This window comes from Aulonocara sp. 'chitande type north' Nkhata Bay, linkage group LG15 (assembly GCF_057382095.1).
Source record: "Aulonocara sp. 'chitande type north' Nkhata Bay isolate Kocher_YH1m ecotype deep benthic linkage group LG15, A_spYH_male_GT1.1, whole genome shotgun sequence".
Classification (NCBI taxonomy): domain Eukaryota; kingdom Metazoa; phylum Chordata; class Actinopteri; order Cichliformes; family Cichlidae; genus Aulonocara; species Aulonocara sp. 'chitande type north' Nkhata Bay.
The window spans coordinates 26,928,693-26,947,002 of NC_141358.1; the positions used below are offsets into that span (position 1 = coordinate 26,928,693).

At 42.9% G+C, this 18,310-nt stretch overlaps 1 pseudogene; it reads left to right on the plus strand.

Annotated features, from left to right (window-relative positions):
* Positions 1-262: 262 nt before the first annotated feature.
* LOC147313245 (protein NLRC3-like) lies at positions 263-12,893 on the plus strand (annotated as a pseudogene).
* Positions 12,894-18,310: the final 5,417 nt, after the last annotated feature.

An 18,310-nucleotide genomic window follows, 5' to 3' on the forward strand; every position in this document is an offset into this window, starting at 1 on the left:
TGTATCATATATAAGAGACAAATGTTGTTCCTTCAGTATGTTGGCATTATTACATTTGGCTCAATGCTTACATATATGTGTAAAAAGCAAATGTACGAGCTGTGATAACTGTTTCTGATAGAATGAAGAGTAGACTGATATATGAAATATTCCTTTATTGGGTGAGAAAATCAGACCATGTCATAACTGCTTTAAGTCATACAGAATAGATATCAGAGCCTTATTTTTATTGTTTTTTATTGCTAGAGTCAACTCTCTTTTAATGTACAATCGCCAAAAACTTTTGGACCTCCGACCAGTTGCCAGTGATCTTACCAATACAACTTATAATGGACATAAGGCGTTACCTCCATTCCTGTCTGGGATACCAGCTAACCTCTGTCGGACCCCGGCCCCAGCCTCACGGCGAAAGCGCTTCAGACGCCGGGGCAAACGTAGCGGTCTACTCGTGAAACTTAAGGCGTACTTGGTGCGCTCTTCTCCGGCTCTTTGGAACGAACGTGGATCGGTACCTTGTCATGCCTTTTCTCCGTGCTCTCTGGAGCCCATCGATGCCTGGCTGGTGCCCGTTGTTGGCTCGGATCAGATGTCCCAGCCACGAAAGATTTCCCATCCTCGTCAGCACGGTGCGAACCTACAGAACCTGCGGCCGCTGCGTCGGGTCTCGCTGTCAGCCACGAACACGCTGACCTCCACCAGGTTTGGATTGGTGAACACTAGATCGCTGAGTAATAAAACTTTTATTTTAAGGGATTTATTTACGACCCAAGGACTGGATTTCCTCTGTATAACTGAGACATGGTTGAGGGCCGGTGAGTCCAGCGCTTTTACAGATCTCTTACCTGATGACTGCTGCTTCTTAAACTCTCCTCGAATATCAGGCAGAGGAGGAGGACTAGCGGTTGTTTTTAAGAAGCAGTATAAATGTAAACCACTGCCATTACTAACCTCACCTAGTAGCTTTGAACTGAGCATGTTTGAGCTAGGTCGGTCTCACACAGTGCTCTGTGCTGTGGTTTACAGACCCCCAAAATACAATAAGAACTTCTTAAATGACTTTTCTGATCTGTTGGCTGAAATTATGCCAAAATATGATCATGTCCTTATTATTGGGGACTTCAATATTCATGTGTGCTGCCCTGACAAGCCAATGGCAAAGGACTTTTTAAATCTTATTGACTCTTTTGATCTTGTGCAACCTGTGTCTGTGCCTACACAAAAATATGGGCACACGTTGGATCTTGTTTTAACTCACAATTTACCTGTCTCTAACTTAGAGGTTTGTGATGTTGTATGGTCAGACCATAGGCCTGTCCTGTTTGAGGTTTTCCTTCCTTGTACTAAAGTTAATCTTCCTCCTGTTGCTGCTAGGAGCTGTCGTATTTTTAACCCTTTCTCTGCTGGACAGTTTTCTATTGTTTTTAATCAGAACGGCGGCCTTCCTGATTTCATATGCAATGATACAGAAGAGCTGAGTACGTGGTTTTATTCTGTCTGCCAAACTGCTTTAGATTCAGTGGCCCCCTTTAAGCTTAAGCAAGTTAAAGCCAAATCTGAACCCTGGCTGAATGAAGACACCCGGGCTGCCAGAAGAAAGTGCAGGAGAGCTGAACGTAAATGGAAGAAGGATCAACTTCAGGTGTCATACCAAATGTTACAAGATTACTGGAATTCTTACCAGAAAACTGTAAAAGATGCTAAGAGGAAACATTTCGCTACTATTATTCAGGCAAATTGTCGTAAGCCTCATGTCTTATTTAAGACTATTGACATGGTCCTTCATGCTCCACAGTCTTCTGTCGAGTCTTCTCAGGAAATTTGTGAAAACTTCCTACACTTTTTTATTGATAAAGTGCTATCTGTCAAAGCACAGACTTCCCAGTCCGTTCCCGACCCTTCTACCCCTGTCCCTAGTTCTGCTGTCTTTGACAGGTTCGAGCCAGTTTCCATGCTCTGCCTGCAGGAGTTGGTTGCTCACATGAAGCCCTCAGGTTCCCCTTATGATGCTCTCCCTCCTCGATTTTTCAAAGAGGTTTTTCTCACTATAGCATCAGCTGTACAATCCATTGTAAATAGTAGTCTGTCCTCTGGTGTTGTACCTGTCAATCTCAAACATGCAGTGATTCAGCCTCTACTCAAAAAACCTGCTCTTGATCCTGATATTATTGCGAATTACAGACCTATCTCCAAACTGCCTTTTATCTCAAAGATTCTTGAAAAGGTAGTTTACAAGCAATTAATGTCCTTCCTAGAAGAACACGGTATTTTAGAAGTTTTCCAATCTGGTTTTAAAGCTTTACATAGTACTGAATCTGCCCTTTTAAGAGTTTTTAATGATGTGTTTTTGGCAAATGACTCAGGTGACTGTGTTATTATTGTGCTGTTAGATTTAACTGCTGCTTTTGATACAGTGGATCATAATATTTTAATTTCCCGTTTAGAGCAGTTGGTGGGTATGCGGAGTACCGCACTGCAGTGGCTCAGATCCTATTTGGCAGAGCGAACTTTCTCTGTGAAACTAGGGGAGTTTGTATCCTCTACTGCTTCTCTTCAATGTGGGGTTCCACAGGGTTCAGTTTTAGGCCCGCTTCTTTTCTCTCTATATCTCCTACCCCTTGGGTCTATTTTCAGGAAACATGGGATTTCTTTCCACTGCTACGCCGATGACTCCCAGATTTATTTCCCACTTAAAAAGATAAATGGCTTCTCAGTAGACCCGCTGCTCAGATGCCTTGATGAAATAAGGACTTGGATGGCTTTGAACTTTTTACATTTTAATGAACAGAAAACAGAAGTGATGGTTTTTGGTGGCGCTTCTGAGGCCACTATTATAGATCTTGGTTCACTGGCACAGTATGTTAAACCAGTCATCACTAATCTGGGAGTTAAAATAGAGGCAAATCTTAAACTTGAAAGCCAGGTCAGAGCTGTTGTAAGATCTAGCTTTTTTCATTTGAGGGAATTAGCCAAAATAAAGCCTATCTTATCGAAACAGCATTTTCAGACAGTAATCCATGCCTTTGTTACTTCTAGGCTGGATTATTGTAACGCACTTTATTTTGGGGTTAGTGATGCGTCCATTAGGCGCCTGCAGGTTGTGCAAAATGCTGCAGCACGTCTTTTAACTGGAACAAAAAAGTTTGAGCACATTACCCCTATTTTAATTTCACTCCACTGGCTACCTGTACATTTTAGGATTGTTTTTAAAATTCTCTTATTTGCTTTTAAATCTCTTAATGGCCTGGCCCCCCCCTACCTCTCGGAGCTACTACAACCATATACACCTGCCCGTTCCCTTAGGTCCGCCAATCAGCAACTCCTTAAGGTACCGAAAACTAAGTATAAACTTAAAGGTGATCGTGCTTTTGCTGTAGCTGCTCCAAAGTTGTGGAATGATCTGCCCTTGCATGTTAGGCAGGCCTCTTCTCTCTCTGAATTTAAAAGTCCTCTTAAAACATATTTATTCGCTGAAGCCTTTGGCATTGATTAGAGGGGTTGACTCAATTTGTTTTAACATGTTTCAATTTATTGTATCTATTTATTTTATCGTATCTCATTTTAATTTTCTTTACGTATGCTATTAACATGTACAGCACTTTGTGAAACTCTGGTTTTATGTTAAAGTGCTTTAGAAATAAAGTTGGTATGGTATGGTATGGTAAACAGGCTGAATTCTGCTAAATGGGTCAAACTGGGCAGAAAGTATACAAACACATAACATCCTTATAAAATATGATGTAACACTATAGATCAACTTACCTCAGAATATATAAAGCATATAAACAACTACAGCAACTACTGTCTATTCTCTCCATCTGTCAGCTGCTGCTGGCTCTTCCTCCTCCTCTTCCTCACACACTGCTGAGTTTGTCCTGGTGGATCATCAGGGGTGCAAAGCCTCACAGATGATGTGCAGCAGTGGGTCCCTCACTCTGTCCTCACTCTGGACACTTGCAGTTGTCACACATGGAAATCAAATGTGCGATGAGCTGCAGGATTCAAACACAAGTGTAACTTATAAATACATGTTCATACTTTTATTACACAATCAGAGAGAAAGAAACAGAGAGAAAGTGCAGGACAGACAGACAGCTGACAGTCTCAGGTGTATACACTGCTACAAAACAGCACAAGAGAAGGAGGATTTAGTGTTTGTGTTATTACAAGTGCTAAACAAGAAGAGTTCCCAGATGGTACAGTGGACACATGTGTGACTCCTGTGATTAAAGCATCTTTCTTTCAGCTTAACGAGTGAACCGTCAGCTCGTTCAAACACACGTTAAAGTCCGTTTGGCTTGACACCACCGAACAGAGGCAGCAATATAACATAGCGAACATTAACAGTGCAGTGAATCCTGCTTGTGCCGTGATATTCAGGACTGCAAACCGAGCAGTTGTTGTGTTTGTGGATGTATGACTGACTTTAATTATCCATAAAATAATCACATCTCTGTAAGAATAAGGTTGACTATTGTGGGGCGCCGTTTGTAAACTGAAACATGCCGAAATTAACGGCAACATTTATCCACATTTAGCTCTAAAACTTACAAAAACATGTTTTTTCGAGTCATTTTTTACAACATTTAGTAAAATAGTTGTAACTTCCATCCATCCATCTTCATCCGCTTTATCCGAGGCCAGGTCACGGGGGCAGCAGCCTAAGCAAAGAGGCCCAGACCTCCCTCTCCCCAGCCACCTCCTCCAGCTTATCCAGGGGAACACCAAGGCGTTCCCAGGCCAGTCGAGAGATATAATCTCTCCAGCATGTCCTGGGTCTGCCCCGGGGCCTCCTCCCGGTGGGACATGCCTGGAACACCTCACCCAGGAGGCGCCCAGGGGGCATCCTTGTCAGATGCCCGAACCACCTCAGCTGGCTCCTTTCGATGTGGAGCAGCAGCGGCTCTACTCTGAGTCCCTCCTGGATGGCCGAACTTCTCACCCTATTTCTAAGGGAGAGGCCAGCCACCCTTTGGAGGAAGCTCATTTCTGCCGCTTGTATCCGCGATCTCGTTCTTTCGGTCACTACCCACAGCTCGTGGCTATAGGTGAGGGTAGGGACGTAGATCGACCGGTAAATTGAGAGCTTCGCTTTTACACTCAGCTCCCTCTTCACCACGACGGACCGGTGCAGCGTCCGCATTACTGCAGCTGTAGCCCCAATCCGTCTGTCGATCTCCGGCTCCCTTCTCCCATCACTCGCGAACAAGACCCCAAGATACTTGAACTCCTCCACTTGGGGCAGGAACTCATCCCCGACCCGGAGTGGGCACTCCACCCTTTTCCGGCTGAGAACCATGGCCTCAGATTTGGAGGTGCTGATCCTCATTCCCGCTGCTTCACACTCGGCTGCGAACCGTTCCAGTGCGAGCTGGAGGCCCTCACCCGATGAAGCCAACAGAACCACATCATCTGCAAAAATCAGAGATGAGATTCTGAGGCCACCAAAGCGAAAGCCCTCCGCCACTTGGCTGCGCCTAGAAATCCTGTCCATAAAAATTATGAACAGAACCGGAGACAAAGGGCAGCCCTGGCGGAGCCCATCACCCACCGGGAACGAGTCCGACTTATTGCCGGCAATGCGAACCAAGCTCTTGCAACGGTTGTATAGGGATCGAATGGCCCGTAGCAATGGGCCAGACACCCCATATTCCCGCAACACCTCCCACAGGACACCCCGAGGGACACGGTCGAATGCCTTCTCCAAGTCCACAAAACACATGTAGACTGGTTGGGCAAACTCCCATGCACCCTCAAGTATCCTGGAGAGGATAAAGAGCTGGTCCAGTGTTCCGCGACCAGGACGAAAACCGCATTGTTCCTCCTGTATCCAAGGTTCGACTAACGGACGAACTCTCCTTTCCAGCACCCTGGCATAGACTTTCCCAGGGAGGCTGAGGAGTGTGATCCCCCTGCAGTTGGAACACACCCTCCGGTCCCCCTTCTTAAAGATGGGGACCACCACCCCGGTCTGCCAGTCCACAGGTACTGCCCCTGATCTCCACGCAACATTGCAGAGGCGTGTCAACCAGGACAGCCCTACAACGTCCAGAGCCTTCAGGAACTCGGGGCGGACCTCATCAACACCAGGGGCTCTGCCACCAAGGAGTTGTTTAACTGCCTCAGTGACCTCGGCCCCGGAAATTGGCGGGTCATTCCCCTCATCCCCAGACTCTGCTTCCTCCTCGGAAGACGTGTCAGTGGGATTAAGGAGGTCCTCGAAGTATTCCTTCCACCGCCTGACAATTTTCTCAGTCGACGTCAGCAGCGCTCCGCCAGCACTATACACAGTGCGGGTAGAGCACCGCTTTCCCCTCCTGAGACGTCTGACGGTTTGCCAGAATCTCTTCGAGGCAGTCCGAAAGTCTTTTTCCATGGCCTCTCCGAACTCCTCCCACACCCGAGTTTTTGCTTCAGCCACTGCCCGAGCCGCATTCCGCTTGGCCTGTCGATACCTGTCGGCTGCCTCCGGAGTCCCACAGGCTAACCAAGCACGATAGGACTCCTTCTTCAGCCTGGTGGCTCCCTTCACCTCTGGTGTCCACCATTTGGTTCGGGGATTACCACCACGGCAGGCACCAACCACCTTGCGGCCGCAGCTCAATGCAGCAGCTTCGGCAATGGAGACGCTGAACATGGTCCATTCGAACTCAATGTCCCCAGTCTCCCTCGGAATGCTGTTGAAGCTCTGCCGGAGGTGTGCGTTGAAGATCTCGCGGACTGGGGCCTCTGCTAGACGTTCCCAGCACACATATAATAAAATAAATTATATTATATTGGAATAAAACAAACATTGCCTTTACTATGAACAAACATTTGGACTGCATATACAACAAATCTTACTGCAATAAAAGCTGTCCAAACATTTTCTTATATGTTCTACTTGAAGCTTTTAGTGCCTGATATGCGGTGTGGCTGTTACGGGGTGTCTTGTTGCTGCTCTTGCTGTATCTAACTTTTCATGTATGCACAAGAAAATTTAAAAAAAGCTTTGATGTTGCAGGTTTTAAAATTCTGGTCTTTCACAAACATGCATATACGCTAGAAAAATGATCAAAACTGTGATATGTTTCTTATTTGTTCATTTAGGAAACCCTGATGCTGCAGAGTTTCGCCAAAAACACAAGACTCGCCTAAAGAGGAAGTTCCAGTGTGTGTTTGAGGGGATCGCTAAAGCAGGAAACCCAACCCTTCTGAATCAGATCTACACAGAGCTCTACATCACAGAGGGAGGGACTTCAGATGTGAATGATGAACATGAGGTCAGACAGACTGAAACAGCATCCAGGAAACCAAACAGACCAGAAACGATAATCAGACAAGAAGACATCTTTACAGTCTCACCTGGAAGAGATGAACCAATCAGAACAGTGCTGACAAAGGGAGTGGCTGGCATTGGGAAAACAGTCCTAACACAGAAGTTCACTTTGGACTGGGCTGAAGACAAAGCCAACCAGGACATCAATTTCATGTTTCCATTCACTTTCAGAGAGTTGAATGTGCTGAAAAAGGAAAAGTTCAGCTTGGTGGAACTTGTTCATCACTTCTTTACTGAAACCAAAGAAGCAGGAATCTGCAGCTTTGAAGACTTCCAGGTTGTGTTCATCTTTGATGGTCTGGATGAGTGTCGACTTCCTCTGGACTTCCACAAAACTACAATTTTGACTGATGTTACAGAGTCCACCTCAGTGGATGTGCTGCTGATAAACCTCATCAGGGGGAAACTGCTTCCTTCTGCCCGCATCTGGATAACCACACGACCTGCAGCGGCCAATCAGATCCCTCCTTCATGTGTTGACATGGTGACAGAGGTCAGAGGGTTCACTAACCCACAGAAGGAGGAGTATTTCAGGAAGAGATTCAGAGATAAGAAGCAGGTAACCAAGATCTTCTCCCACATCAAGTCATCACGAAGCCTCCACATCATGTGCCACATCCCAGTTTTCTGCTGGATCACTGCTACAGTTCTGGAGGATGTGCTGAAAACCAGTGAGGAAGGTGAGTTGCCCAAGACCCTGACTGAGATGTACATCCACTTCCTGGTGCTTCAAACCAAAGTGAAGATGGTCAAGTATGATGGAGGAGCTGAGACAGATCCACACTGGAGTCTAGAGAGCAGGAAGATTATTGAATCTCTGGGAAAACTGGCTTTTGATCAGCTGCAGAAAGGAAACCTGATCTTCTATGAATCAGACCTGACAGAGTGTGGTATTGACATCAGAGCAGCCTCATTGTACTCAGGAGTGTTCACACAGATCTTTAAAGAAGAGAGAGGACTGTACCAGGACAAGGCGTTCTGCTTCATCCATCTGAGTGTTCAGGAGTTTCTGGCTGCTCTTCATGTCCATCTGACCTTCATCAACTCTGGAGTCAACCTGCTGGAAGATCAACAGGCAACATCTTATTCGCCTGAAGTGTTTACAGAAATACATGAACTAAAATATCTCTACCAGAGTGCTGTGGATAAGGCCTTGGAGAGTCCAAATGGACACCTGGACTTGTTCCTCCGCTTCCTCCTGGGTCTTTCACTGCAGACCAATCAGACTCTCCTACGAGGCTTGCTGACACAGACGGGAAGTAACTCACAGGACACAGCCCAGTACATCAAGAAGATGATCAGTGAGAATCTTTCTGCAGAGAAAAGCATTAATCTGTTCCATTGTCTGAATGAACTGAAGGATCGTTCTCTAGTGGAGGAGATCCAACAGTCCATAAGATATGGTAGTCTTTCTACAAATGAACTGTCTCCATCTCAGTGGTCAGCTGTGGTCTTCATCTTACTGTCATCAGAAGAAGATCTGGATGGATTTGACCTGAAAAAATACTCTTCTTCAGAGGAGGCTCTTCTGAGGCTGCTGCCAGTGGTCAAAGCCTCCAACAAAGCTCTGTGAGTACAAGACATCTACAAACCCATGTATAGAAATGTTTGTGCAGTATAAAGTAGAAATAAAAGAAAACCTAAACACAGAATTATTACAATAGTCATTGAAAATGGTACTAATATTAAAATCACTGTTTGAAAGGTTTTCATTTTGTATTTAATATCAGTAACGCATCAAGGCAAAAAACAAAAGAAGAAAAAAAAGACTGGGCAATCTAAAACCTAAAACGACTAATGTTCTTTTTATGCAGGGTATTAAAAGAGCATGACAAATAAACTGAAACTTTTTAAAATAAAAACGGGGAGGACAAATACACTCAACAAAAATATAAACGCAACACTTTTGTTTTTGCTCCCATTCCCCATGGGATGGACGTAGAGACCTAAAATTCATTCCAGATACACAATATAACCATCCCTCCCAAACAGTGGTCACAAATCAGTCCAAATGTGTGGTAGTGGACACATCTGCTATATTGAGATAATCCATCCCACCTCACAGGTGTGCCACATCAGGATGCTGATCTGACATCATGAGTAGTGCACAGGTGTACCTCAGACTGCCCACAACAAAAGGCCACCCTGGAATGTGCAGTTTTTTGCGCTATTGGGGGTCTGGGGACCCAGAACCGGTCAGTATCTGGTGTGACCACCATTTGCCTCATGCAGTGCAACACATCGTCGCATGGAGTCTATCAGATTGTCAATTGTGGCCTGTGGAATGTTGGTCCACTCCACTTCAATGGCTGTGCGAGGTTGTTGGATATTCGTGGGAACTGGTACACGCTGTCGTATACGCCGGTCAAGCACATCCCGAACATGCTCAATGGGTGACATGTCCGGTGAGTATGCTGGCCATGCAAGAACTGGGACATTCTCAGCTGCCATCTGCCCTGAACAATGTGAACCATGATTCATCCGTGAAGCACACACCTCTCCAACGTGCCAGACGCCATCGAATGTGAGCATTTGCCCACACAAGTCTGTTACGGCGACGAGCTGGAGTCAGGTCAAGACCCCGATGAGGACGACGGGCATGCAGTTGAGCGTCCCTGAGACGGTTTCTGACAGTTTGTGCAGAAATTGTTTGGTTGTGCAAACCAATTGTTCCAGCAGCTGTCTGGGTGGCTGGTCTCAGACGATCTTGGAGGTGAACCTGCTGGATGTGGAGGTCCTGGGCTGGTGTGGTTACACGAGGTCTGCGGTTGTGAGGCCGGTTGGATGTGCTGCCACATTCTCTGAAACGCCTGTGGAGACGGCTTATGGTTGAGAAATGAACATTCAATGCACGGGCGACAGATCTGGTTGACATTCCTGCTGTCAGCATGGCAATTGCACGCTCCCTCATTGCTTGTGGCATCTGTGGCATTTTGCTGTGAGACAAAACTGCACATTCCAGGGTGGCCTTTTGTTGTGGGCAGTCTGAGGTACACCTGTGCACTACTCATGATGTCAGAAGAGCATCCTGATGTGGCACACCTGTGAGGTGGGATGGATTATCTCAATATAGCAGATGTGCCCACTACCACACATTTGGACTGATTTGTGACCACTGTTTGGGAGGGATGGTTATATTGTGTATCTGGAATGAATTTTAGGTCTCTACGTCCATCCCATGGGGAATGGGAGCAAAAACAAAAGTGTTGCGTTTATATTTTTGTTCAGTGTAGTTCAATAATTTAAAAATCTTTCTCATTGCATAACTGCAGATAATTTGGAAATTTAATTGTTCACAGAATCCAGTGAAATGCAGGAAACAAGGATCATCTAAGCAAAAGAACCTTTTGTTAAAATAAATCATTGGAGGGTCTCACAGACACTTTAAAGAACATTGTCGTCTTCCATAAATGCAAATCAAAGTGTTCTATAAACATGTTCTTATGTTCAAAAATGATTTAAATTAAACTGAGATCCCCATAAATATGGTAAGATAAGATATGATGTAAAACAGATGGATAGATTGTTTACTGCTCAATTTCCCTCAGTTTAAACAGGTGACATATTGCCTTTGTATACATTTCAATAAAAAGTCGGAGTTTAATTATTTGCAAATGACCCTTTTAACTTTACCTATGTTCCATGAAGAGGTTTGAACTGCATGTGTTATTCGTCCATTGAAAAACCCCTGGCAGTCAAGGTGCCATGCAAAGTGGCCTTACAGTTCAATGTCTTGTCCAAGACAGATCGAAGAAATATTGGATCAAACCACTAATCCTGTGATCAGTGGACATTCAATTCTACTATCTGAGCAATAGCCTTTTTTTTTTTTTTTTTTTTTGGCTTTCATTCTTAAATCTTTCTCAGGCTCAGCTGTTGTAATCTCTCAGAAAGAAGCTGTAAAGCTTTGTCATCAGTTCTCCGCTCCCAGTCCTGTAGGCTGACTGAGCTAGACCTGAGTAACAACAAACTGCAGGATTTAGGAGCGAAGCAGCTGTGTACTGGGCTGGAAAGTCCACATTGCAAACTGAAAATTCTCAGGTCAGATTACAGCTAATTTTGGATCAATTAAAGCCTGTTTTCTGTTTATGTCACTTAATTTTTATTAATATTTACATTTTGTGTTAATATCGTCTAAACCAGGCTCTCAGGTTGTATGATCACAGCGGAAGGTTGTGTTGCTTTGGCCTCAGCTATGAGGGGCAACCCCTACCATCTGACAGAGTTGGACCTGAGCTACAACCATCTAGGAGACTTTGGAGTGAGGCTGCTATCGGCTAGACTGAGAGACCCGCTCTCCACACTTGAAACTCTCAGGTAATGAACACACAAAGTATTTTCCCTTGAGTGACAAATGTCCCCAGTGAATGAGTAGACTCATCAACATATTTTGCATCACACCACACTAGGAAGCACAGGCTGTGGAGGAGGAGAGGCCCCAATCTTCATTTCTAGCTTATTGAATTAACCATACATCTGGACAGTTATTTGGTAATTCCCCTTGGATTCTGTTTATCTCGATAAGCTCTTTTATCTAGCGCTTGTTGAAACCTTTCATTTTATAAAAGGCTTTGTGAAGTTTTCTGATACCCTCTGTTTTCTCGAGCTATGAAAAGTTTCCCAAATATAAAAGCTGTCCATTTATCTTTTTTTTTTAAAAATAAATTAAAAACTCAAAGCAATACTATATAAATGACTATATTAAATTAAACATTGTACAGTTCATGTTCAACATTTAATACGCGTTGAAAGTTGGATAGACAATCATTGTTTTTGCATTTTGTTCTCCAGGGTGGACCATAGTGGTGAACAGTGGTTAAAACCTGGTCTGAGGAAGTGTAAGTTTGACTAATGATGTGAAACTTTCTAATTAAATCCAAATCATTATCATTAAACTTTCTACAAATGACAGCATATCAGTAATTACAGAATAAAGCCACTAGATGTGTAAGATAAAAACTGTGCCCTCTTGTAAACTTTTTATTTATTCTTGCCTTCAGATGTCTGTGATCTTGAACTGGACACAAACTCAATAAACATAAACCTTAAACTTTCTGAAGACAACAAGATGGTGACAGTTGTGGAGGAGGAGCAACCATATCCTGATCATCCAGACAGATTTGGTTGGTGGCAGCTGCTGTGTAGAAATGGTCTGACTGGTTGTTGTTACTGAGAGGTTGAATGGAAAGGAAGAGTTCACATATCTATTAGTTACAGAGGAATCAGAAGGAGAGGACACAGAACTGACTGCAGGTTTGGAGAGAATGATCGGTCATGGAGTCTGAGCTGCTCTGATACTGTTGGTTACTCCGTCTGGCACAATAACACAGTTACAACCATCTCCTTCTCCTCGCCCTCCTCATCCTCCATGTCTAACAGAGTAGCAGTGTACGTGGACTGTCCTGCTGGGACTCTGTCGTTCTACAGAGTCTCCTCTGACACTCTGATCCACCTCCACACAGTCAACACAACATTCACTGAACCTGTGTATCCTGGGTTTGGATTCTGGTCTTATGGTTCCACATTGTCTCTGTGTTCTTTGAAGAATGAAGAAGAAGAAAACCCTTTGGACATTTAGACACAATCTCAAAGTCTGTAATAGAAATGTCAAACGTTCAAATCATTGATTGTGATTTAATGCTGTTCTATCTTATAAGCAGAAGTAGCTGAACAAATGTTTTTACAGATTTGGTATCAGGACACCAAATATATAAAGCCGTGAAGGTTAATAGTTAAACTGAGTTTTTTAAATTTATTATTCTGCTTTTTTTTTGTGTCAAACACATTTGGTTTACCAAGAGGAGAGACATAGACTCTCTACAGGATCCTCTTGTTACTTTCTTAAATTTAGATATGTATTTATTTTATTGTATTACTCATAATATTATCTGTGTCGTTATGATAGGGCTGATGGGCTGAATCTTTTTAATGACTTGCTTCTGTAAATAAAAAAAGACAAAATGTTAAAACCCATTTAAAACACGACCGCTGACATGAACACAGTAGGAGTTTAGAGGAAGAAACAGGTTTGATGTATCGCCATCATCAACTACCCTGTTGGCAAGTCTGATGGAACTTTTTTACACCTGCTCTTAAGTTAACCACACACCTTCAGCAGGATGACCAGTGGGATACAGGAGAACCACAGCTGCCCTTCTTTAATGGCTACTTTAGGCTGGTAGTGGATACCACTACTGGGAGGCAAGGTACCTTCAGTGTTTGCTTATTTGCAGAAGGATCACAACAGCACCCTTCTTGCAGGTTTCCTGTTTATCTGGGCTTGACACTGCCTGTAAGTACACTTGAGTGACCCAGTGAGGCAGGGTTTGTGTCTCCTCCCAGAATAAAACTGAGACTCTTTTACGGTACTCTCAGAGCACAACAGAGAATTGATAAGTTGATATCAATAAGTTCTTATCAATTCCCAACTGCAAATTCAGAGAGTTATGATCTGACATAAAGATTTATACAGTTAATGTTTAATGAGTTTAAAGAGTTCAAGGGTCATCATGTGACTGTTAGTGCAGCTCTGTTATCAGATTTCCTTAAGGCAGCCCCTGAATTTGAAGAGTTAAGAGCTAACACACTTAAAAACCTTGAATGGTGTGAGTTACATGTTTATCCTCTTTGGTCAGTCTCATTGTTGGATGAATAATTTGACTTTCTCTTATTTCCACCATCCAAAAGTAAACCTAATCTTAAATCATTTTAGTGTGAGTGGGTGTTGCTGTTAAACAGCTCTTATAATAGTTGAGCTAGTAGAAAATATTGTGTTATCTTGTTGAGTTTTATTGTTATGTTCAGGTAGAATATCTGAAATTATTTTTGAACATTACAAAAACCAATTGAGGAGTTCTCATATCATTAAACCATTACAGATTTTCTATTTTCGCTCTCTTTAAATGTTTAATTTGTGAATTAATTCTTCTTTTGTCTTATTGCTCTTCTAATTATGCAGCACTTCCTCAGATGTGTCTTCGGGGGTTCAGATTTCTTGGATTTAAAAATTCTACTTTGCTTCCACTGCAGTTAGACTCCCGTTTATGTCACATTTTAGTTTTTTCAATATGTAAACCTGTGGAGGTACCTGAGACCTTTTATGATCCATCCAGCTGAGTACTTTGGTTTTGTGGCTATGGGGTTTTGTATGATTGCATTTGTGCTTTCGAGATTAAGGAGTTTAAAACAGCTCATACAATGAATCAGATTCAGTAAAAGGACTAGATATTACAATCCCTGATTGCTCATGTGACACATCGCGGACATCCTCTCAGTTCTGTACATATTATTTGTATTGCACTTCGGTTTTTTGCAAACAGGAGCTTTCTGTATAATATTGGTGACGCTGAGCACGTTTCCAAGGCTACCGTCTGTCGGGCAGTCAGGAATGTTACAGTTGCACTGAGATGTCTCCTGTACTCGTTTGTGGTGTTCCCCGGTCATAGACCTACAACATTTATCAGAGAGGGATGCCACAAAATTGCAGGTATCAGGATGAACGAAACTTAATTCATGATGTGGTGATATTTGAACTACTACTTAAATTTTACATTTATTCTCACGGTTCCCAGGCGTGATTGGCTGTATAGATGGCACTCACATTCCAATCATTGCTCCTTTAGTAAATGAAGGAGACTATGTGAACAGGAAGTCTTTCCACAGCATTAATGTACAGGTACATAGTTCCCTGTAGCATTTCAAACTAACAAATTATTTCATTATAGTAATGGATGCTAATTTGTGTTCTCTGCACTGTGAAGATCATATGTGATGCTGCCAACATTATCACAAATGTGGAAGCCAACTGCTCAGCCTCTGTGAGTGGTGGTGGTGGAGGACCCCCACCTGTTTTTCGGGCCTCCGCTTTTTTTCTGTTGGCTATAGCGGGTCACATTTGAGCATACAGAGTAAGCAAATATGTACTTGTAATGTGCTCAGATAATTTCAATAAGTGCTTACAGAAAGAAAATTCATGTAGAATCTAACTGCAATTGATTTACATAGGACAAACAGACCAAGCACTATGGCTCATAATACAATTACACCTTACCTGTTTGGACTATATTTTTATGTTTCATTTTTACTTGCTGCCAGGAACGTTTGGGGCCTGTTGGGTTGCACCTGCGCTCAAATCACATCACAAAATAAAATGTATAAAATAAAAAATAAAATAAAATAGAATAAAATAACGTGTTAAATGGGTGGAAATCCCTAGTTCAATGTTTAAATTAACACTCACGCATTGACTCTGTCAGCTATGTTTTGCCATGCATGCTCCCTTTCTTTTGCAGCTGAGGCTGTGTTACTTTTTTTCCGCGGAATTTGCATGTTATCGGCATATGCTGCCATCAGAATTTCGGCCTCAAGCGCTGTAAAATACATTGACCGCGCCTTCTTTCCCTCCGTCTCCATGGTGACTCGCTTAATCTGTGCTCCACTAATCAGGGCTTTATGTATCCTCGTGCGCGCGCTTAACTTGGGGTTAAAGCAACTCCGCGTTGACTGAACTAATTGTTATCAGCCTTTCTGAAACCGAATATTCCGAGTTGGACAGTTCGGGGTTACTCAACCCTGAGTATCGTTTTTCACTCTGAGTTTTCTAAACCGGCTTCCTGAAATAGGGCCCTGGTTATGCTGATGGAAACACCTAAAATCAGTTTGATTTTAGGTGTTTCCATTAGACTGGCAGTATGAAAAGGAAAAAAACAAAACGCTTGGACACTGCTAGCACAGGCACCCACAGAAACGCAAAGCAGGAGATGAAGCATCGCTGAATAAGTTTCCAAACCAACTTCATTCTAAGCCAAAGACTAGAAAATATGGTGAAGCATATCTTCCCTTTGGTTTCACCTGCACAAGTGCCAAGGTAGGTCTCCCCTGCAGAATTGGTTTTCCCTTTGTTGGGAGCATGCGCTGGGCTGTTCAAATCACGGACAAACAGTATCCCACATTCTTGATTTTTAGTTCACAAACACTTGTTGTAATGACTAACTACTCCTGACATTTTGGAGATGTTAGCTCTGTATACAGTAAAGTTAATAATATCAGGTTGATCCTGCCAGGATTTGTCCCCCGGTTCAAATCACGGACTAACAGTATCCCACAGCTGTTTATGTTTTTAAACCCATTTTGCACAGAGAGGCATTTTTTGAAAAATGTATTGATAGCAATGTTGAATATTATTACACAGAAGAAAAAAAACAACTACATGTAAAATAATCACACCGTGAAGCTTCTGCCTTTGTAAATGGAGGGACAGTAACTGCGTGTAAAACCTGAAGACAGTCAGAATAACAGTAACAGTATTTCATCTCTATGTCCCATTCTGCAATTCATCTCATGTAAACAATAACGTGGCGCCCAGCCTGACGTGAAAAGAGGCACATTCCTTTGACGTTGCCAGACAAACTCTGTATTCCTCATCCGCAAAAAAAAGGTGTTTTAAAAATTCTCCGTTTTCAGTGATTCGAAACGCCGTTTACGTGTGGATGCGTTTTCAAAAATACCCATGTAGGTGCGGACGTAGCGTAAAAGAGTTAGTAGTTTATTTTATTACTAACTGTCATTTATTGGAGGTTACTTGTACTTGCTTAATTGTTTACTAAATGTTTGAGGTGTGAAATAAACCGCAATGGAGCAAAATATGGGTGTGTGTGGTTGGAGGATGTGTTAGTGCGTGTGCGTGGCTCCACATCAGCCACGCCGCTTTGCTAGCTAAAACACTGGTGTTGAATAATTTTGCCAGAAAAAAAAACAGAGGACGGCTGAAGCGGGGCAGCCAAAGAGTAAACTCTTAAAAGTAAGTACTGAATATTATGTCACTTATTTATGTGCAAATGCTTAATAACAAAGAACATTAAAACATTACTGTTGGCCACATGTCGGCAAAGTTATGTGACATTAGCAATGTTTGTACTAACTTGGCTTTAAAGCCTTTACTTTAAAATATACTCCGTTCAATAGTTGACTTTAATCTTAGAGAGAATGCCATGATTTTATGGATAATTAAAGTCAGCAATATATCCATAAACACAACAAGCAGAAAGTCAGTGATGCTGCTCGGTTTGCAGTCCTGAATATCACGGCACAAGCAGGATCCCCTGCACTGTTAATGTTCGCTATGTTATATTGCTGCCTCTGTTCGGTGGTGTCGAGCCAAAAGGATTTTAACGTGTGTTTGAAAGAGCTGACGGTTCACTCGTTAAGCTGAAAGAAAGATGCTTTAATCACAGGAGTCACACATGTGTCCACTGTACCATCTGGGAACTCTTCTTGTTTAGCACTTGTAATAACACAAACACTAAATCCTCCTTCTCTTGTGCTGTTTTGTAGCAGTGTATACACCTGAGACTGTCACCTCTCTGTCTGTCCTGCACTCTCTCTCTGTTTCTTTCTCTCTGATTGTGGAATAAAAGTCTGAACATGTATTTATAAGTTACACTTGTGTTTGAATTCTGCAGCTTATCACAGATTTGATTTCCATGTGTGACAACTGCAAGTGTCCAGAGTGAGGACAGACTGAGGGACCCACTGCTGCACATCATCTGTGAGGCTTTGCACCCCTGATGATCCACCAGGACAAACTCAGCAGTGTGTGAGGAAGAGGAGGGGGAAGAGTCAGCACCAGCTGACAGATGGAGAGACAGACTGTTCCCTGTTTGTGAAGGACTGCTAGAAAAGTTTAATAGAACTAATTGTCTGTCCTGAATCAGTCTTATTAGGTAATGTTCAAATTTCAGAATGTAGCTGTGTAAACTTCAAATATCTGCTCGGTTTGTCAAGACATCACATATTTGCAAAAGTGCTCCAAAGTTTTCGGAGACGTCTGTTACCCACCTGCTCGATAGCTAGCAGAACAGCGAACTCCCGGCACATCATTTTCAAACCCCCTGCGATCTGTCGCTACTCAGATTAAAGGTGATATATAAGTCACTTAGATAACTTAAAAATGTTATTGTTTGACTTTTTCAGTGTTTTATTTGTTCGTGAGTAAAC